Source organism: Neodiprion virginianus, chromosome 5, assembly GCF_021901495.1.
Source record: "Neodiprion virginianus isolate iyNeoVirg1 chromosome 5, iyNeoVirg1.1, whole genome shotgun sequence".
NCBI lineage: Eukaryota > Metazoa > Arthropoda > Insecta > Hymenoptera > Diprionidae > Neodiprion > Neodiprion virginianus.
In genome coordinates this window covers 21,437,166-21,460,327 of record NC_060881.1, presented here as the reverse complement: position 1 = coordinate 21,460,327, position 23,162 = coordinate 21,437,166, and the positions used below count along the sequence as shown (strand labels likewise).

General features: G+C 39.7%; 1 protein-coding gene across 1 annotated transcript in view; it reads left to right on the top strand.

Moving 5' to 3' along the window:
- The first annotated feature begins 5,133 nt into the window (after positions 1-5,133).
- The window catches only part of LOC124304641 (inactive dipeptidyl peptidase 10), a 43,474-nt gene continuing 25,445 nt past the window's right edge, over positions 5,134-23,162 (top strand). Inside the window, exon 1 of the mRNA XM_046763127.1 lies at positions 5,134-5,242. The gene's annotated coding sequence lies outside the window, so the exon portion shown is untranslated. The remainder of the gene's footprint in view (positions 5,243-23,162) is intronic.

The window sequence follows — 23,162 nt, the reverse complement described above, 5'->3', positions numbered from 1 at the left end:
CCGATGCCTTCGAGGCTGCTCGCGCCGACCGGAGGCAGACACGCACGTCTGACGTCACGCGTGTTTGCATAAACACCCTGGTGGCGGTGGCGCGGCCTCCTTCCTCCCCACCGTTCCCGAGCCAAGGGCATCAATCACCCATCGAATCCGCGTCTTCTTGATCTCGACGCGACGCTACCGCTGCCAAGCTTTATTCTCCTGCGTGACTCACAAATGGGATGCGGTTTAACGGGTGGATACATTTGAATTTCAGTTAGCAAGGGTAGGATGATCATCATAATCATCCTACCCAAAGATCTAAGACTGGTTCACTGATTCGTGAAGAAAATTAAAAATTCAGAAACAACGTGGTCACGCAAATGTGTGTGATGGAAAATTGGTGACAGCGGTGGGATGCGAAATATCGGAAAAAGTCATTCCGAGTAAACCGATACCTTGCGGAGCATATGCATATGCACTGTAAAATTTCAGATTTCAAAAATTCTCACAAAGAGAATAGGGTTAGGCTAGGTTTGAACAAATGACGAAGGTTTCTATCGACTTTGGTTGATCGGCAGGATGATTGAACACAGGAATGAAAAGAAGGATGAACGTGACAGGCTTGTGGGTAACTGTGAATGCGAATAGATGGAGAACTTTTCACTCATTCTGTCTATGTGTGTGGAGACTTCGTGACTGGTGGAATTTGAGAAAAAAGTACAATGGCTGCTGTTCGACTCGGCCTGTGCTTACTTCATCTCCTTGTCGTTCATTGGCATAGGATATTGAACACGTTGATTTAAATTCGAATATTCGATATCGATGATAACTTACCACACTAAAAAGTTGAATCCAGGAAAACGAATATGCGCATACAACCACACGGGGAATAGTTATCCACTTTGAAATGTATATCAGTTAGTCTCGGGAGGCGTCGGTATATTTCAAAGTATACCAAAACAATTTGTCATCTGTTACAATCCGTTGTGAAAGACGTTGAAAGAATAAAATAAAAGTGGGAATAGAAATACAGAAAGGGGAGTGAAGAAAAATTCCAAGCTTATATGTTTCCTATGCATAAACATTCGTTCCCATTTCATTATCACGTGCACCGAGGTAGTTGCGATGTTAACCAAATTACTTGCGTACACCTGGTCCTTGATGCTTGTTTTCCTTTTCTTGTAATTATAAATTCATTCTATGAAGGTTAGATTGTAATGGATATTCGAATTTCTTTGCGCCACGCGAAGTTACAGAGACAAAAGAGAAGTACAATAAAGAATTGTAAAAAAAGAATTTTCGAGCAGCAAAAAGTCAAAGATGAATGTTAAAATTAGGAGATTTGAACAGGCCGTGGAATTATTCAAATTACCACGTGACAATAACTAAAATAGTAATAATATTAATCACCACTACGAATAGATTGAATTCATAGATACATATAACAAGTGGGCCAGCAAAGAAGGTTTCTATCAAGCGCGTAAGATTATAATTGCGAAGTCGAATGAAAGCCTTGAATTACTGGAGCATGGTGTACAAGTGAGTTCGTACAGCATAGACTATACACATAATACATACGTAGACGACGACGGTAAATCAGTCAGACTGAATTTGAAGTAAAGAAACTAAAAAAACTGTTTTAGATTAAAACTACTTGCTATGTTTAAGGGTAGAGAAGTGAAAAAAGGGGGTCAAATCGTACAATGGCGGCACTCGAGGATAATTACATTATCAACGATTGCTGAAACGTCGAGGTAAAGGTGGATAAGGGGGGAGGGGAGGGGGGCGCGAAATGGGTAAACTAATTTTTCGAAGAGCAGCTACTGTCGGCTATCTTCGGTCGCAATAAATCGACGATTAAGTTGTTTATCCCCAGCGGTGTTTGATATCTCGCCAACGCTGCCGGCTAGCTTCCAGACTTCTTGCACAACGGGGGCTGAACAAACTGAGCAAATACGAGATTGATCGACCCTCCAGGAGAGCGGCGCATTATCGCATTTCTCTCTCTCTCTCTCTCTCTCTCTCTCTGTTTTTATCCACCTATGTACAATTTGCTAATCTGTCATACGAACTGGCTGCAGGTAAGAAAAACGAAATAAAGATCTTCAACGTGAGTCCACCTTTTCACGTCTAACTACGCAATAACATGTCCAACCAAAGATCGCTCACGAATCGAACCCTTTGTAATTTCGTTAATTATCACCCGGAACGCGAGGCAATCCTTGCAGTTTCCGATCTCGTTGTTTTCCTTTGCGAAAAATGAAGGAAAGGAAAAACAGGAGGAAAGGAAATACAGAATTCGGCATACTTGCGGGTGTACATAAAACTTCTCTCTGTGAACTGATGATATAACGATGCCTGCACGATGGAACCGTAACGAATTTTTGGCACAACACGCGGCTGCGCGATGTAACGCATACATAGGCACACGTAGACATTGTACATATGTATGTATGTAAGTATTATATATATATATACACATATATATATATGTTTGTGCACGCATTTTCACATGTACATACCTAGCAATCTCTCCGCAGGCGGCCGTCCGCCTCCTCGCTACCCTCACTGAGCATCTCTTTCCCTCCGATCATGGTTCCCGTCTTTTCATCCCTTGTCGTCGACGTTGCAAAGGGTCGACCCTAGACGCTACGCGCCCCGCGCCTCGCGCCTCTTTACATGAGGTTCGAAAATGGTTTCCATAATAGACGCTAGAAACGAAAATTACACACGTACACTACAACATTTAACACAGTGAATAATTTGTATAACGAATTGAAGCTCCATCAATTTTTCAATACCGATGATTTCAAGATTATTTTTCTACTCCGTATGGACGAGATTAATCATCCGCGCGTCAAAAGCTCAGAGCCTTAGTTTCTGCGGCATGATAAGGCCTCCGTTTCAAAATTTAATATCAATTTTTATCGATACTCCGTATGAATTTGATGTTTGAAAAAAAAAAAAATGAAAAAAACTTTTTTATAACCACGTCGGTGATTTCTTGTTGCCAGGAAGAATTCTCAATTTTCAATCATGATCGATCAAAAGTGTCTTGATTGCTTAAGCCGGCAAAAAAAAAAAAAATTAATCCCGATAACGTATCTGAGGATGATTTATAACCGATGGCCGAAATGAATGTTTTTATAATCAAGAGAGACGTTGTATACGTACCATCATTTCAAAAAGCTCGAAATACCGATTTTTAAACGACAGAAGAAAGAAAAATTAGGGCTCCATTTGTCTATCTACTATCTGTTTGTTCATCTTTACATCTAAGTCAATCAGAAATGTCAAAGAATAATCTACTCGTGGCTTTTCCGACGGTCTAATTGTTTCAGGGATTAAAACGCTCGATTGATAACAGGAAAAAAATATGGGGTAGGGAGTCGAAGAGTTGTAAAGTGTGATAACGGCGATATGCTTTTTGAGAAAAATAAAAAGAGATTGAAAAATAGAACGCGAGGTGAGAAGAAAACGATAGGGGGTGGGGGGCGGTGGTAGAAGGAAAAAGAGTGATCCTTGCAGATCGGGGAGCCCGAATATTACAGCGTTGGTTTTAGCTTGTATATACAGCTAACTGTCGAGAAGGGCAGGGGTTGAGGGAGTGAGTGAGAGGAGGAGGCTGCGAGGGATTTGGGTTGAGGGGGGGGGGGGGGGGGGGGAGGGGTTGAAAGAGCGGCCTGAAGCTGCGGCGGAGGCTCAGTGCCGGCGCAGTGGCCGGGCCGAGATGTCCTGCGCCCCCGGAATAAGAGAATGATAATGCAGTGACAAGAGTAATGGAAAAGGATTAAAATCGTTAAAAAAAAAAGAAACGAAAACGAAAAAAAAAAAAAAAAACACAAAGAAATGAAAGAAGAACATGAAAAACGAAACTAAGAAAAAAACGCCTCCAAACAAACGTGCTCCGTTATTGTATATAAGTGAAACAGAGAATATAAATAAGAAAAAAAACCACAATTAATAATAATAAATAAGTAAAGGAAACGAAGTAAAACGAGAAAAATAAATAAATATAGAAATGCGTTAAACGATGAATGACAGAATCGACAATTGTTAAGGGGAAGAGATTGAAATTTAACTAGTACGTATAAGAGAAAAAATAGTGATAACGTGAGCTGTAGGGGTGAAACGGGGTGAGACGTATAGAATTGAAGAAAAAAAATCATTCTCATATAAAGAGAAAAAAACATGTATATGAAGTGCGTGAATTTTATTAATTTGCAAAAGGAATCGCAGGGTTGTTCAATATTGTTGTCAGAATATTAGATGGAAAATAAATTCTATAATTTCGTTGAATATAACAATAAAAGTAGTCATAATAATACAACGCGACACTATATACATTTATTTATGAATATATTATGATAAGACAATAACAGCGAATGAAATTTGAGAAAATCAAAATCGTAATATCATGGAGGTAAAAGTAATCGAACAAAATAAATAAATACACACGTTGATGATATTTGAAAGCACGGCAAATAATTTTTATGCATTCATACCGCCTGATACATATTGGTACATATGTACGTGTTTAATACGTGATTACAAGCGTTCGAGTGCGAACGGTCTATTTAATACAATTTTTTTTTTATTTTTCACTCAGTTGTCTCATCCTTAGTTTCAGTTGACAGTGTTTATTCTTTAATTTTCTTGTCTCTTATATTTTTGCTTCCGATCGTTTCATCGTTTGTTAATCCTATTTAAACCACGTTTAATTATTTAATAAAAACTGTAAGCCTACGAACAGTGCAGTGAAAAAGAAAAAACTAAAATAATCGCAAGTGAGAAATTATTACCAGCGGTAAGAAATCGCGTGGCTATTAACTAACAATAAACGACTTGGAAGATACTCGCGAAAGAGTATAAAGAAAATCATGCGAATTGAATAGATTAAAAAAAATAAGAAATAAATTTGAAAAAAGGTAAAAATACCGTTACACACTTTGGTATACGTCTATACGTATATACCTGTATAGCACATACACGCGAGAGGGAAATAAATTGTATTACATCAGGATCAAAGGATACTACGGCAGCCAGCGACCGCTGGAAGAGGAGGCGAAGGGGGGTGAGGACGCCGAGGCGGAGGCGGCAGCGACGAGGGGGAGGCGCGAAGGAGAAGGAGGAGGCGGGGGTGGAAGAGGGGGAGGTGGCGGAGGAGCCATGCCGCCCGGGCGAGCTTGCTTTGAGCCCCCCAGGATTCTTGCGCTACCCCCGGTTCCCCGTTACTCGAAAATACTAACCTACCACCTATAAGGTAAGACCTCGTTTCCCCCGGGTGTATTGAATTTTTATTGGCGAGGGGAAAAAACGGTACAAAAATTGGAAACATCGGAATAGAGGATATTCTGAGATGCGAGAATTTACTCCGTGAATTGTGAAAATGCAGAAAGTCGTCGTGATGTCGATAAGTCAGAGTGTAGACAATTCGAAGTAAAAAAAGCGAAAATGTGAAAGCAGTCTGTTGTGTAGAAAAATCGAACTGTCTTAGAAAGCGAAAATCTAGAATCGTTCTTTACTTTGACCTGTCCATGAATATATACAAACTGTCATTCCTTTGAAAATTCGATATTTTTACCCTTCTGTTTTACAATCTCTCCGCATATTTACCATCACCCAAATAACTACAACAGTGACTTGAAGAAAAGAACGGGTGAAAGACGAAAAGTAGAATGGCCACACAATCTAAAGTTCAGAAAAGCTAAGTTTTAAAAAGCTTTATAAATACATATATATTTGGTAGGATCTTCAAATGCAGAAAGTCGAGGGATACAAATGTTGAAACATAGTATTACAGAAAACGTAGAAATGAATGTAGAATATGGTGTTCATCATTTTGGTCATTTAACAATTTTCTTTAATCTTACCCCAGAAATATGTTTATATTGTACAAAAAAAATTCCTGCCAAATATGAATATTTCTGAATAATATTAACACGCATCACCAAGTGATTGAAATTTGATGTGTAAAATACATAAAAATTTTCGATGTTTATTCATTATTTTTTATTCAATCATAAATTGAAATGGGTTCAGAAAGTTAATTTGAAGCTTGGGAACAATGTTTATACTTCCAATTAGACTTAGGAATAATAATATTTCGAATGACCGCACGTATTTCGTAGAAAACGACACTCGATTAAAACGTAAAAATTATGATTTGTGAAATATAGGAGAGCTTCGAGATTCAATGTATTATTTATGCACTTCATTATAATAATTTGATATAATGTTTTTATTATAACGTATCGTAGGAAATAATGTCGAATTCAAATATAACGACAAAAACGGTGATAGGGGGATGGGGTAAAATGAGCCGCCTAAGAAACAAGCACCAACCATTGCTTTTAAAAGTTATTTTTCAGGTCGGTCATTGTTCCCGACATTCCGACTTTCCTTGTAATGACTGTGTCACGGTAATATCAAATATTCATTTGGCAACTCAAAATAATTCAAAATAGTGAACAAAACTACAATCATTGGCTATTGTTCCTTAGGACCTTCCACCTCTCCCCCCGTTTTACCCTTTCATTTGAGTTCAATGTTATTTTCTTGAGTACGTTGCAATAAAAACATTATATCAAATTAATATAATATATTACATAAATGATACATTGAAACTAAAAGATCTCTTATATTTCACAAAGCCATGATTTTTACGGTTTTATTGAGTGTCATCACTTGTTCCAAATTTTTTGGTCCTTACATTTATTTGGAAGTATAAACATTGTTTTCAAGCATGAATATACTTTTATAAACTATTGTAATTTATGATAAATAATATTAATCAAAGAACATCGTAAATTTCAATATATTCTGCATTTAAAATTACCCGGAAATGTTCAGATTTGGTAGGACATTTTTTTCAATAACATGAACATATTTTTGGGGTAAGATTGAAAAAATTCCCAAATTATCAAAATAACGGTCACCATTATGTAGAAGTACGGAAAAATACAAAAATGTTGGTAAAAACATAGAAACCAAAATACAGAATCGTAAGAATAAATATAGAAATGTAGAAAAATGTTGAAATTCGGCTGATTTTACAATTCGGCTTCGTAAATTTTACCATTATACATCTTAAATTTCTATTAATTGTAGATTTTTGCCTTTCTAAGCATTCTGTATTGTAATCGATTTATCATGTGGCTATTTTACTTTTCACCCCCTTCAAAGAAATACAATTGACTGATGGTAGGAAAAATTGGAAACCCGTAAAGCATTAAAAAGGTTCGGCAAACCTAAAAGCTGGGCAAACCGTCGAAAGTATTTTAGTCTCAAAGAAACGTGACATGATTAAGTTCAAAATTTTTATTTATCTCGACAGCGAATAAACTGCGTCAACATGTATGGCGCAGTCGGTTCAGAATGACGATATTGGTATACCGATCAGAAACGATCTTCGACATGGAATTGGGGTAAAGAAAAACAGCCGAGACACAAGAAGTACCTAAGTAGAGAAATAAGAAAAAAGTCAAAAACAAAATTGGTAGTCTCATTTTCACGGTCGGTTAATTTTGTCCCGTCCCTCTTGATCTGGAACGTTAGACGCTAAGTACATATTATACGTCGTGAATCGAAAAACGACAAAACTTTCAATCCCGTAAGTATAAGTAACAAACAAAATTTTAATGCTCTCATTATATACCACTTTCCGTTTCTCTTTGGTAAAAGGAATCGCTGATTGTTATGGTTTAAAGAGGTATCAAGCAGAAAAAGAAAATAACAATAATAATAAATTGGTGAATCGAAGGTTCAAGAGATACGATTGAACCCGATGGAGTTAGATCTAACTATAACGACCTGTCCTTGGAAAGGTGAAAATGTCTAAGCTCCCGAATTCGAAGTCCAAAAGCCCGGGTATCAGAGAAATTCAATATCGTAACGTAATTTGATAGTTTTTTTAAATTTTGATAATTTATGAACGATTCTGTTCGTGCGTGAGAATGTATGACAAACAACAGGACTTGGGGCTGAGACCCTTTCGAGGTTACTCTTAATTGCAAAACTTTCTCTACTCGAGCTTACAGATTTCACAATTTTCTGTTCACATTCACGTAAGCATAGATTCCTCGAACAAAATCTAACTCAATTTACGCGAGTTCAAGTTTCCAAGTTTAATTTTTCAGTATCGAGTTTTTACAGCGTTTATTACAGTATCCCTCGAATCCCAAAGTCGATATTGCACAAGCATCCCAAACTCCAATAATATAATATCACAGTTTGACACCGTCGTAAAATGCCTCTATATAACAGCCACAGACAGACAGACAAGCATAAATCGTAATACTCTGTCTGAAAAATGGTGCATCGTATGGCATAAAATATGCATGAATATAATAATATAACGCGCAAAACGCTTTTGCGGTATACATTATACGTGTGTGTATATGCATATCGTCGACATATACAAGATACGTAACACGCGTGTGAATGCGGTGAACGGTATGCGGCTGTTCACGTAATATCCCATCACGTTTCCCTCGGCTTTATTTACACACATTCAAGTATATATCCGAGGCATATAGAGCTAGGTAAATAGATTATGAATACCTATATATAAGACCAAACGACGTACAGTGCGGATATTTGCGTTGCATCGTATTACAAAACTAATTTCCTAAATCCTTTTCGTTTTGATTTATTCATTCCCTTACTTTTGCTCAACAACTCTGCTCTATCCATCTACGAAAAGGATTGTAATTACAATGGTAATGAGAAGAACGACGATAATGACGATATTTCGCTTACCCAAAAGTCGAAATTCCGCATAATTCCAAGCAGCGAGTAAGCACGCTAGATCCAACGTGGTACGCATGTTCAGATGTACACCGTTACATACGTGTTATCTACATGTAATATGTATAATAGGGGTGGCCCAATGCTGGCCCCGTACTTCTGCGCCAGTCGCGCATATTCGTCGGCGTGGCCGAGGTACATCGACCCTGACTCTGCGTCACTATCTGGCATTGTTGTGAACTCTGCGTGGTTATTGCGGAATGGGAATGGAAAGGGAGGATGAGGATGACGATCAGAACAAGGGTGGGCGGGAATAGGCAAGGAACAGTTCGCTCGTTTGACGCATCACATACACGTAGGCTTGGTGAAGAATGTGTGTGTAATGTGTTCACGATAATGTATAACATCAATAATTTCTAACCACTCGGTTCCTTCGGGATGAGAATGGAACAAATACAAAAAAAAAGCAGCAGATGTATACCAATCGTTCATGCAATTTTGCAAAATGATTAGTATTTGAATTTGATGTACAATAAAGTGAGTCACGTTCGATTAATTGCACTAACTTGCAGTTGGTATTTTATCCACAGTTGTGTAAATCTCTGGGCGCGGAGACAGAATGAAAGAAAACGAAGGACATTTTGGAATAATGCTAAAGAAAACTGTGAAACACACATAGAATTGAAACTTGAAACAAAAGGTTCAACAAGAAGACCAAGAAGAAAAGAAATAAAGCAAACGAGAACAATTGGTATTATAAGAAAAGTAATAAAAAAATTAATGTATAATCGATATTAATATGTATAATTCATAAATAAGATGAACTGTACGTATAATTATGAATTTATTTTGTTTCACTTTGTTGTTTGCGATTATTTATAGCTTAGGAATAGTTTTTTGTTAAATCGAATTTGAGACTTATTATTTTTATACCAATTTTATGAGAAACGCTAAATTTTTACACCTGCGATTGATGTTCTTACTCAACACTGTCCACCTTATATTTACCACTAATATTTATTCCCAAACTAATTTTTTCCCAACCTGAACCGTCAATGAATATTTTAACATAAGCATGTTGATTGCTTGTACTTGATTTTCGAAATAATCAAATTAGGATAATCAAAAGCTGATCCAATATGCTTATAAAAACATAAATTCCCCATATTCAAATTCACCGCGTAAATCCGAATGAATGTGCAAGCCTCGTTTAGCGTGCGAGGCATCAGTAGAGGATCCGGAATTAGTCAGACGCGCCAGTAGTGGAATACATTAAGCCGAAACCTGGCCATGAAGCGCTAGGCGAGCAATGAGAACCCACACTGGCGGCGGCGCAAGCGCAAGTGATGTGAGCCGATTGAGTCAGACACGCAGAGCCGTATAAACAGCGCGAATGCAGAAATTACAAGGAAGGTATCCCGGGTCGATCTCTCCGATTTGATCTCTTTTCTAATTTGTTACAGTAGACTAAAAACAAAGCGACGCGTATTTTTGTTTTCTTATCTGCCATTAAACAGTTTAAGGGGGTGAAACGACCCTCCAAAGTAAAGCATGTCGACGGGCGATTTGGCAGTTTCATCCACAAGAACACAACATTTATCAACTAATCCTACTGGAAAATTTTTCTCATAACGAGAAAAGAAAAATGCAATTTTCTTAAGTAAAAAAAAAAAAAATATATACTACTGCAAAATCGCCCCTCGCTATGCCGTATTTTGGAGAGTGGTTTCACCCCCTTTAAAGTGTTTAATGGCAGACACAAAAAATACGTGTCGCTTAGTTTTTAGTCTAATGTAACATATTACAAAAGAAATCCAATCGGAGAGATTGACCTGAGATACCTTCCTTGGTAGTAGAAAAAGCCGTTCGTCGTCAGCACCGCAGTTCCGCGGCGCTCGGCAGTCAGACAAACGCCTCAATTTGTTCAAAGCTTGCATCGAGGGTCGTAACAAATATTAGAAATTGTGGGTATTGTCGATTATTAGTTTTTGGTGTTATGCATTTATTAAAAAAAAAATAAGACTCTCATGAATGTATCTTCATCCTGTACATAATTCGAATTTCTAATCACGTCAGCAAATTGAACTTCGAATAGAAATTTTTTCATTCCATATCAAATTTGGTATCGTTGGTTCTAAATTAGCACAAGAGTGAAAATCAAGTTATGCATATAATATTGGCGTATATTAATATATGAGGTAAATAAACTGCGAAATGTGAAATCGGGTGCAATCAATATTCCAAAAAACACACGAATTTCAGTGAAATTTCTATAAAAAATTAATTTTGACGATTCAATATAATATAGAAATATTTCCGAACGGTTCGGCATCAGTTACAGTTTTGTACGTACATGTGCGTTATATACAAAGAGGAATGTCTATACATCTACACCCGCAGTAAACGTAAATCCTAAGATAGAATTGGGATTTGTTCCTTTGTTTTTTTTCCTTTTGTTTTTCTTTTATTTATTTTTTTTTTTCTCTTTGTCTTCTCAACAGCATCCACACATCGTTATTGCGCGGCCATACTATAAGCTTTTGTGGAAACGGTTTCCTGTTCCGACGTCTTCTCCGTTTTGTTTGTGTTCTTTTTTTTTTCTCTCAGTTTTTGTTTTTCCTCTTACACTTTTCCTATTTCTTCTTACATTTTGGCAGCGATTCAAGGACGTTAATGCCTGTCGAAGCCGAACGGATGCAGTGGAACTTGAATCGTACCGGTCACAACGACAAATTCTTTCCGAGTGACTAAATTTCCATTTTTCTGTAGACGTGAAGAAATTTACCGATGAAGAATGATTTCATTTCTTATCATTTTCCTGTTACTGTTCTTCTTGCTCTGGATTAATAAATGCTTACATCCTCTTTACCTTGCATTGAGGTTGTGACTTACACCTCTTGTTTGAATAATTGCGCACAAAATCGTCCGCAATTTGATTTTAAATCATTTTCATATAGCCGCCTTCGTACCAAATAGAAAATGGATGCTGTAACCGCAAGAGTGCATTTAAATGGGTTCTTTGGCTTAAAATGTAGCCGTGGATCTGTGGAAGGCGAGGCGACAGAATGTATAACAGGCATACATCTATAGGAAATAGATAACCGCCGGCTAACGACAGCCAAAAAGAGTATGAGGGAGGACAAGAATCAGACAGATATGCCCAGCGTCCTGCAATGACGCACTCGCGGATGTTTGCCGCGGTTGAAAATGCATTGTGTCTGACCGACTCTTTGCATTCTCAGTCGTCTCGAACGACGTCGAAACGTCGTTATTATTTTAAGTAGGTAACCAGAGTTTGGCATGCCCGATGCACTTCCAGGCGCTTTTCAAGAAGAATTGCAGTTTGCTGCTCAGAAATCAGTCGAAAAAAATGTATCAGTAATCGAATGTCCTCTTATTGGATATATTTTCACCCAAGTTATATCTTCAAACTTGTTCCAAATCATTCAAAAATAATGCGTCTAAAATTCCAACCCCCTTCATCCACGGAATTGAAATTTTTATTGTGTATCAGGAAATACAAATACTTCGTGACTGAATATTTTCTTTTTCTCGTCATTTTTAAGTATTATTTTCATCGCAATATAAGATGGTGAGGCGAAAAAAAATCTTTAGTTGTCAACCGTATAAATTTTTCACTAAAAGCCATTCGAATTTCCTGATATGAAAATTTTTCATGCTTGGGAATCAACCCTAAATAGGAAAAATTCAAACTGCTTCCCACACGAGTTCTCATTGATGCAAGGGCTTAAAAATTTGTAAGTATTATTTTGCATCGATTTTGAACAGATTTAAGGGTCAAAGGGTGAAAATTTCTTCGAACCTAGATTAAGGATCACCCTAACACACAGTAATGATTTTATTGTGAAGAAAGGAAGCGAGAAAGGAAGAGAGGAAGAATCACGAGAAACCGAAGGGAGGAAAGGGGGGGTGATGTTGAAACTGTGCGCAAAAGAGTTTCGCAGTGAGGGACGGGGATGAAGATAGAGAAAAAAGAGAGAGCAGGGAAGAGACTGAAACTGAACAAGTCGGATGCCAGGGATCGATAAGCCCCCTTCGTCCCTACAACACCCCTCTCCAAAAACTCGTCCCTGATCCCTTATAACGATGCTTGGTCGTTCAGGCGGCACGTGCACCGCGACGTCGACGAATCCCGTCCCCGGCCCATACTCAAGCTATTTCAACGGCAACATTTGCTAAGTAGTAACGAATTTAGACGCGGCGTGGCGTCAGCGCAGTTTGAGGAAATTGAAAGAAAAATTTATTTTATCAGTGAGGGAAAGAGAGAAAAAAAAAAAAAATTGAGAAAAAGAAGAAACTCAGGAGGAAAAATTCTTCGTCAGATAATTTCAGACCTGGATTTAATCAGGGTGAAAAACTTTTCTTTCATTTCTTAGTATCTATTTTCACTTTTTGATTTGTTCGATTATTTATGAATAAATCTTATTTCTCTGATCAAGTTCTATCATAGATTAAATATATTGCAGTTGAGAAGATATGTGGATAAATTTATTGGATTCAACGTTCATTGAGTAAAAGACATTGAGGATATACGAAAACATTAAATTTTTTTATTTTCCATATTATAAGAAAATTTTAAAACCTTAGAACTTGTCCACATAATTCTGATTAAGGTATCGAGTAATGACCTGTAAAAAAATTGTTCAAATAAGATAATACTGAGAATTTTGATGAAGCTTTTAGAAAAAAGGCAAAAATGTACCAGTTACTCGACTCGATGTTTTTTGTTACTTACATTCATTTTTCATTTTCAATTTTGATTCCGATTCGTTCTTTGTTAACGTTGCTTCACGAAATAGTGATAATAATTATTATCAGAATGGTTATTATGCCTATACCGGGGTAATAGTATAAACGAGTAATTTGAACGCGACGTTAATTGCGTTGATTGTAAGTTTTAGTGGTGCAGAGAGGGGATGGAACACAGGGTGCGGAGTGTAGTTTTAGCGGCGTCTCCGCAATAAGTAGCTGCACGTTATATGTATATATATATATATATATATATACATATATATGACGCATGTATATAGGTGGGTATATCTTACGAGACTGTAGGTATACGTATAATTTGACACGGAATCAGAGAAGGAACACCCATTACCCTCTGCGACGAGATTCTCTGGGGGTGAAACCAACGACCATGGACGTATATAAATGGATACATACATACATACTACGTGTGTAATACTACGTACCCATGGATATACGTATTATAGACTAGGTTCTACCTAACCCTGCCAATTAGAAGACGATATCAGTTTCTTTGCTTCCTCTAATTTCAGATCAGGGATCAAAATCTTCGAGCTTGGGAGTTTTTACTTGCCGCTCCTGACGTTACTCGATTTCACATTCAAGAAGCAAACACTGAATTCGTAGAATGTGCTGAATAACGAAATTATTCAATTTTATTTACGAATGAGAAAAATGTATGTACAATTTTTAAATATTTTCCTCAAAGATATCATTCTATCATCCTTATTAAGCGTTAAAGTCATCATGAGGTCAGAGAAAAAAATTGGAATTCATTGAACAATATGTACGAATATGAAAAACGGAACGAAGAGATACGAAGTACAAGAAAATTCAAAGCTTCGCTTGTGAAGTAGTAAACTTCATGTTACACGTCCGCGTGTTCAGTTACGGTTGAATCACGAATAAAAACTTTACTTCCCGGGAAATGAATTTGAAAGCTTCGGATTTTGCGGAGTGATTAGAATTTTGACATTTTTACGACTTTGTCCATGCGTGGATACGCGAAATCGTGACAGCAAAAAATAATTAAAATTGCCGTATAGAAAACTTGAAAAAACTCGAAAGCTTCCAAACAATTCGTTTCCAAAGTCCCGTGCTGTTCCTGAACGAATCTCAGTCTTTCTGCTGAATTCAACCTTACAAGTCATGTTTCGAGGTTCAAGGAAGCCGCTGAGATTCCGGAAAAGAAGCTTGCAAGCTGCGTACGAAATTCAGTTTTTCGCATGGATTGGTACACACTTCGCTCTGCTATCTCAACGCCGGAATTTTCGTCACAGAGGAGAATTTGCGAGGTGACCGGACGTCCGGGTCAGCTGGAGAATGTCTCCACTAACTCCGAGATGAAGAGCATAGCGTCCCGTTCTGGGAGAGCCCGGTGTCGTCCACTAATTACAACACCCTGGACGATGGCCTAGGTTCAGGACGACCATCCCCGCAAGCTCGTTTACCCTTTGGGGCCCGCGGCACGAAGGGGGCATAAATTATGGCGCCCCGTACAGCCGATGAACATCTGCAAAACTCGGTCGCGCACGTCGTTCACGTTTCGAGATCCAGTATCACAGATGATCCCGGAGATATCCTTGCTGCAGGATACGCTTCTTCAACATCCAAACTTGAATTATTGATAACACCAGCCAGCTCAGCTCCTCAAAAATCCAGAACCACTTTGACGTTTGCGTCGGAGCTTAAGTCAAAATGCCTTTTAGAGTTTCGGTAAATTGTGGAATGCAAGTTCGGATGGAAACGGAATCGCGAAAACTGAAAAAGAAGCTCTGAAATTGTTCGGACATGTGTGATTTTCAAGAGAAAAATGTTTGAGACGTTTCCGAAAATTCGTTGAAATGCTTGGAGCTTGAAGAATTATTCGCATTTTGTTGAAACTTATAATTTTGGGAGTGGGTCAATCTTCGAAATTTCAAGGATTCTGGTGGCTCGAGATGATTCTTAGAACCACGTAGCAATAGAAGAAGTCGGGAATAATTCAATATTGAGTTAGAATTTGACAGTCGTGAAGGCTCGAAAAAAGTCCATTTGGTTATCTGAAAAACGTCCAGTTGCGTTTCATTTTCAGCATCGAATGCACGAGACATCCTATGAAAGAATCAAAATGGATGTACACATATATTTTCGGAAACATTTCTCACTTCGAAAGCTCAAGCTTCACGAATTTCGAATGTCACGACGAATCGAAAGGTTTGCCATAGTGAGGGCTATGTGGTCAGATAAAAACCTTGTTGGAAAATTAAATATTCACGGTGCATATTCCCTTTTCAAAAAATCTCCATACATTGTAAACCTTCACTCGATTTTCGAACGATAAATTCGGTTTTAAGAAATTTTTTATCGATACCACAAGTGAAGTTTTTCAAATTTTGAAACTCTCGCGAAATGCAAACTAATTGTCAGTGTTATCAATCCCTCTCCAAGAAGAATTGAACAGTCTAGGGGGGCAAAAAATTGGACAGACAAGCAGATAAATATGTTAAGTCCCAAATTTGAATAGCAGTCGATACGTGAGAAAAACTTAAAGGGATGTTAAAAATTCGTGGATGAAATTCGCGAGGTGATAAAGGGTCAGAAGGACGTCGTGTGCGTATGTGTGTGTGCGTGTGTGTAAATATGCGGGAAATGAGGTGTGAAGGTGAACATCGAGCTGCTTAAGCCTCCTAGAAAATTTTAATTGCAAGGCGGTAAAGTTATTTCACAAGTCTTCTGCAAGTCGACGCGACGAGACGCTACGCGGGGGTTGTAAGGCCGCGAGGAGGAGGGTGAGGGTTGGCTTTGCGGTAGTTGAGAAAGAGAACGCGTTGCGGCCGACCCTCAAACCCAGCGTGACTCTTGGCCGCTTCTGCCGCCGACGCTGCTACTTTAATTTAGGCGTCCCTCCGGCTCCGCAGATATTTTCTCATTTCGCCCTTAATTCACTGCCTTTACAGCTCTTCCTTGGCTTTCGTTGCAAGACTCAAGTTCGCATGGTTTTTACTACAGGCCAGTTGCGTAGCTGGGGCTACACATGCGGCGCGAGAGCGAGAGACAGAGAGAGAGAGAGAGAGAGAGAGAGAGAGAGAGAGAGAGAGAGAGAGAGAGAGAGAGAGAGGGGGGGGGGGGGGGGGGTGGGAGTCAGCGTCGCGACGCCCGAGGGCTAATTACAGGCCAGGCTTGTTTTAACGGTCCTCATTTGAATAAGAGTCAACGTGACCCGCACGCCCTGCACTATACATATATATATACCTTACACCCTCTCTCTTTCATTTTCTTTTCCTCTCTCTTTTGCCTAGAGAAACTGAAACGTCCAACACGAACTGGCCCCGCAGTGCGTTATGTTAAAACACGGACTGGCAAAAGTACGAGGAACTTTTTTCTCTGCTTTACTGTTCTTTTCTTTTTCATATTCTGTAGCTACTTTTTTTCTGTGGATATGTATTAGGATGCATATAACTCGTTCCGCATAACTTGACCCTTAGTTACGATCATTACTGTGGGTATGTCAACGATGCGATAGACGAGATATCAGATATTTCGAGTCAGGGAGTCTAAAATTCACAATTTTGCATTATCTGTTAATCGATGCCGAGATAAATTTTCGTATAAAGTAGTATAAACCATTCATCAAACACTTTTTCGCTCAATTTTTACCTTCCATTAAAGCTTGAGATCACGATAATTCCAATTTCCAGATTTCACCGCCATTGACTTCTTTTCGGTATTCGATTACTTCAATGGTCGAGAAAAAATGTCCAATGCGTAGCGAAGTATCAATTCAGCATAGTTCAATCTTGGGACCTCGTCAAAGCTCTGAATCTCATTTTTTAAAGAAGCCAGCTTTTCTCAATATGTAAATTATTTTATATGTTATATATTTGATTGTATTAAAAATATTAAATACAAGTACAGAAATCATTTGAGAAATTTTTTTATATGGAGTGGATCATTTCTCAAAAAAGCTTTGACTTTTTCCATTGACGACGGATATTGACTAATTACTGTGAAGGTTAAAGTCGGTCAAATTTAAAATTTCTTTTTCTACTCGATCCTTTCCTTTCACCATTCGAAGGTACGTCACGTGTATTATGAATGGAAATGCGTGAATGCGGTGCGGGGAAACGATATTGAGGTATGCAAATCCAGGCAAATACTCAGAGAGTCGGCTCTGCGAGGTCGGTCTTTCCTTGGCTTTTCCACGTTTCGTATCATCTCATTCCGTGGAAACTTAACCCGAGGAAAAACGAAGAGAAAGAGAAATGAGGGAAATAAAAGGAAGAGGAAAAAAAAAATCCAGGAGCCGTAACGCGCAGGTAATTTAATCAGAGCAAAGAACTGATTCCGCAAGACTCTCGCAGGAAATTAGTTACAATAATATGATATTGGTGTACCGATGCATGTATCTGAGTGTCGATTTTCTTATTAATTTTTTTCCTCTTCCTTTGATCTCAGAAGCGGAAGAGAAAGAAATTTTTTTCCTACGTTTACCGTTTCCGAGATTAGCTGGGATGTATTGATACACAGGTGATATGATAAAAGGGGCTTGTCAAACATTTTACGTCGTCCTTTTCACCGTACCCTCACCTCTTGACTCCGGAGAGGGTCTTTTAATGGGATGAGAAAGAGAGAGGGGAATTGAAAAAAGAAAGAAAAAAATCCCTGTCAACATTTCGAGGTAGTTAGGAGCGCCGATCGAGGTACCTGAAGGTTATAGTGGGCCCACTCGAATCGCGTCGAGCCGTTGACAAGGAGTTTGCGGATTGAAGAAGGTTTCAAATTGGCTGCTGCGCTGCTCACGCCGAGCTGTTGCAGGAAAGGAGGGGTGAAAACTGAAGTGGCTTAAATCTAAATTGCCGTTTATAAAATTCAGCTAATTTCGCGCCCTTATCTTTATCTCTCTCTCTTTCACCTTTCACCTCGCGCGATCCTAACGCCCGGCTTCCATTCTCACGTTCAATTTTTCCCCCAACCTTAGCGGACTTTTTGCCCCCTTTACAGCCGGACCAGCATCCACATTGGACCCAGATATCCTCATTCATTCTCGGCCGGATAACCCGGGGGCATCTCAGTCGGGACGCGGGAATTCTAGAGGTTAAGAAGCGCTGGAACGACGAAGCGTATAAAGCACAAGTCGACCGGATACAAGAGCACCAGCCGTCGTTCGTTCAGACGTGAAAATCCGGTGCCAAGCCGAAAGCGTCCGGAGAACGATCGATGAGTCTTTTCAGATCTCGAGGAGCGATGCAAGTGCATCTTGTCCACCCTGCAAGCTCTATATTCCCCGAAAGCGTTTCCCGATCTCCAGTTTTAACTTTTCGCCCTGAACCTGAAATTTGGTTCACGAAATTCTGCGAGAATCGCGTTTATGCATATGAAAAGAAAAATGAGAAATTCATGAAAGCACTGCGGCGATTCTTGGACCCGATTTTTCACAGGCTGCACTCGATATCGTCAGAGGGCTGCCAGGTTCTTTTTTCGTTGAGCACAGAAGACGTGGAATCTCATCGTTCGATCCGGGGTGTCCTTGTTCAAATTGAACTCGGTTCGGTGCCCAATAGAAGGAGATTGCTCAACAAAGCGAATAACTCTTTTAGAGGGCGGAGATGAATCGAATTCGGTGAATCGAACTGGGAATAGAGAGAAAGATGAAAATTAAAAAAGATTGAACTGTAAAATTTGCTGTTTTAAATAAAATTCCAAGATCCTTGGATGGCATTTTTTAAGGAAAACGACACACCTCGACCCAACGAGTTCAGTTCTTCTGAATCGGAGTGTCGAGGCAGGTATATGTCGAAAGTTTAGTGCTTTGAGTCAGGAATGAATAATTTAGAGAGCTTCAAGGGCAACACCATGCCGACTAAAAGTTGGATGAACGATTTCAGCGTTTCCCCAAAGCGCAAGGCGCGAGCCCCGCTGATGTAATTGCAGCATGATTCCCGGAATCACGAAGAGACCTGAAGAATCGGAGGTCGGGTGTGAAAAGATGATATCGGAGGCAGGCGGTGAGCGAACCTCGTCGATATGCAGATGACGAAAAGGGAATATAAAGTGACCCGGAGCCAATTCAGCCCTCGCCTCGACCCTGGACCCCGGAATATTGAATCGCCGAGTCCCGCGGCCGCCTCCTACCATCGGCTAAAAGCTGCCGGTTCTTCCGCGGCCCGAATCCGACTTCCGCTCTTCAATCGGAATATTCAATGACGCCCTGCAGCTGCGCCCGCAGAGATCGAGAAAAGTGGTGACAGCGGTGGGACGCGACGAGACACCATGCGTCTCCCGGCCCGCCGAGCGAAGGCCACGCCGGCTAGGGGAAACCGGACGAAGAGCTCCCGGGAAGTCAGGGACCCGTGGTTCGAGAGCAGAGACTGCGTGGGGTAGTAGCTTCGCTATCGATCCCAAACGCACCACGCGTCTCGGGTAGGTAGGTAGGTTAAAGCTACCGGCAGCGGTCCCCGACGAGCTTGCTAGACTTACGAGAGGTGGTGCGAGCCTTTCTCTCTCCCTCTTTATCTCTCTCCCTCTATCTAAGTGTTAAAGCGGATATGTAAGACGTTCGCGGCCTTTGATTCCCAATTATTCAACCCTTGAGGCATAATCGCGACGCCTTCATCCGGTGCATCAACGAAATCCTTGGATGGAATTTTCCTCGGTATCATGATCCGAAGTTCTCCAAACTCACTGAGAGGAAAATCTTGAACCTGAAACAGTGCGTTCTTTTTTTTGTTTAATTCGTTATTACACTTTGTAATTATATGTGTAAATACTGAATGAAGTAAATATGATGGCTCGGAAACTTTGCTGACGATTCTATGCATGAGCAAACTTTAACAGTGTGAATAATTTTCGCAATTTCTTCCTTTTCGGAAGCTTGGTTCAGAGAGATTTCTTCCATGATTGGGTGGAGAGCTCGAATTACATCATAATATAAGTTACAAAATTTAAAATGATTCGTGATTTTTTTCTGGAATACGCACACCATGGATAACAGATCGACAATATTCAGAGCCTCGTGGGTTGTTTCACTTCAGAATTGTGGTTCGAAGGGCTTTGTTTCACAATTGACTTGCGAGCTGAAATTACATCGTAATAAGAATTACAAAATTGTAAAGGATACCCAACTTTTTTCTGGAATATAAATACCTTAGATAACACATTATTACACAGGCTATTGTGCATGGTGTTTTTTTCCAATGGGTTTCTGCGACCTTTCAACAGAAATACAATGAAGTGCAGAAGTGCAGACGGGGGTAGTTTTTCCACAATGAATAAGTCATCGTATCGACACAAGTTTAGAGTTGTAGAAACGGTGGAGAGGCCGAGTATCAGAGTATCGTACACCTGTTTGCCGGCCGCGACGGGGCTGGCCCTGACCTAGGATCCGGGAGGCCAGAGCCTGGTAACCATGGGAACCGCAACCCTCACCTGGGTAAGGTATAAACGGGAAAAAAGCTCACCGGGAGTAACACCGGGAGTAGGTACTTCTCCCTTCTCCAGCCTTCTCCCCTTATTCTGCTTTCCAGTATTCTCGTTCTGTCTCTCCATCTTCCTACCCCCCCCCCCCCCCCCCCTACCCATTTGGCTCACTCTCTCCCTCTTCCGAGTCTCTCCATTCCGCCCTGCCCTTCCCCCTCGCTACACCAAGGTTACTCGGTTAAGCGATTGCCCACGAGGGTTATCCTCACACGCGTTCGGCCATCGATCTCTGATCCGTTCGGTCAGTAGGAATGACACCGGCTTCTGCCATGGCTCTGATTTTCCTGGAATTTCCGGCATCCCCCTAGAGAAAACCGCATCGCACCATTTGGGTTCTAGGTAATAGTGGTAACGAAAGTATACGAAAGCTACTGATTAACCACACACTAGCTTCCAGGTTATAGCATCTCCACTTAGGAACCATACGGTTGATTTTGCATTTCTTTTCTGAGTATCCTGAAGATTAATGACCATGAAGTGACCTCATGGAGGGACATCTGACCTTCAATTTTGGACTTCTTTTGGTTTCCAGCTTTGCTGGTCATTCCTTTTCGAAACTACATCGCACCGTTCAATGTCGGGAAACTAATAGAAACGAAAGTCTACCGTGGCTACCGATTGACTGTAGTCGCAGATTTCCAGTCTACTTTCTTTAAACTACATTTTTGCCGAGGAACCACACAGTTGCTTTTATTTTTTAAGTGTATTAAATGGATGTCGTCATCGAGGAATGATCTTACTTTCAAGTCAACTTTTCTTCGGTTTTTCAGCTGACCTGGTATTTCTCTCATGAGGGTGTATGGCATTGTTTAGTGTTTAGATACAAAAGGAAACAGATATCCGTAGTAAAAGCTTGACATTAGGGGACACTTGCTTGAATTTTTGAATTTGTAACAAATTTTTCACGACCTCCTTTTTTTTCTAAGCGAAACTAGATCGCTTCGTTTGGTTTTCAGATACTAACAGAAATAAAGGTGTACCATAGCTACTGAGTGACCAGAAACTAGCTTCCAGTCTGCCTTTCTTTAGCTATATTCTAGCATTTTAAATCAGGCACTGTACAGTTTCATTTCCATTTTGAGTATCCTTAAGGTGAGAATATTTGCTTCAAGAGCATCTCAAATTTTCAGCTTTCCTGACGATGGTTTTTATGAAACTGCAGGCTAAGGTTTGATTTTCAGGCACCAATAAAACGAAATATTTAAAAAATGTCTGAATCAAGAAGATCCTGCTCTGATCGAGTGACGATCAGAAGCCTCTACAGGCTTTACATTTTGTCAGTCTTTACAGCTTTCTTTATCTTCTCACTGTACGGAGAAACTGCAGGATATAGTCGTCCGACACTTGAAGCCTTAGGGAAATTTGAGTAACGGTGTTTCTTTAATCGTGCCAGAGTCGTTACGGAAAGCGTTATACAACCTCTTTCTACCGTTCTGCGCACCGTACATACCATCTGCACTGCAGGAACGACGAGCTCTACAAGCATTCAAGTAGGCTAATAAACCGTGCTAATAAAGCTGAAACCATATCCATCGTCGCCCTTCTCGAGCGGTGACGAAACAGTTCCGTTTGCCGTTTCCTTCTTTAATTCGTAAGTTAAATTCCAACTACTCTAATTCGCCAAATATAATAATTTTACGTCTATTAAATCACCTCGCAATTTTTATCGTTTCGACATTGTTTCGATTTTATTCAATTGAGCGTGAAGTTAATTTCTTCACTGAACGCTCCGATTTTTGCAATATCAATTATTCTGTGTACAACGGGAAATGGATTAACCAATTAACCGAGTTCTCAATCCGACCAGAATCGGAACTTTAACCTGACCTTGGCTTTGGGCTCGCATACAACTTCGAAAATTAAAATATTTCGTAAGGCATCGGCGCAAAGGAAAATGATTTTTTTTCCAGTATAAATTTTCAGCGGGGTAAAAACCTGAATCGATCTTTCCCAATTTTAATATCAAACTTTTATTTGATGTATGCATTTTATCTTTCGCCTCTGCTAGCTATTTTTATTATTCTCAACCAGACTCGTTCTGGACACAAATATAAATACTGCATTGCCGTAGAAATTTATTTGGCATACCAGCCAGGTGATTTTCACGTACCTTTGGAGTACGTATCTAAGTTTTCTCACGTTCGTTCGGATTTGGGCTATTCAATTCATACCGTGAAATAAAAATTGAACGACGAGGTTTTGCAAGA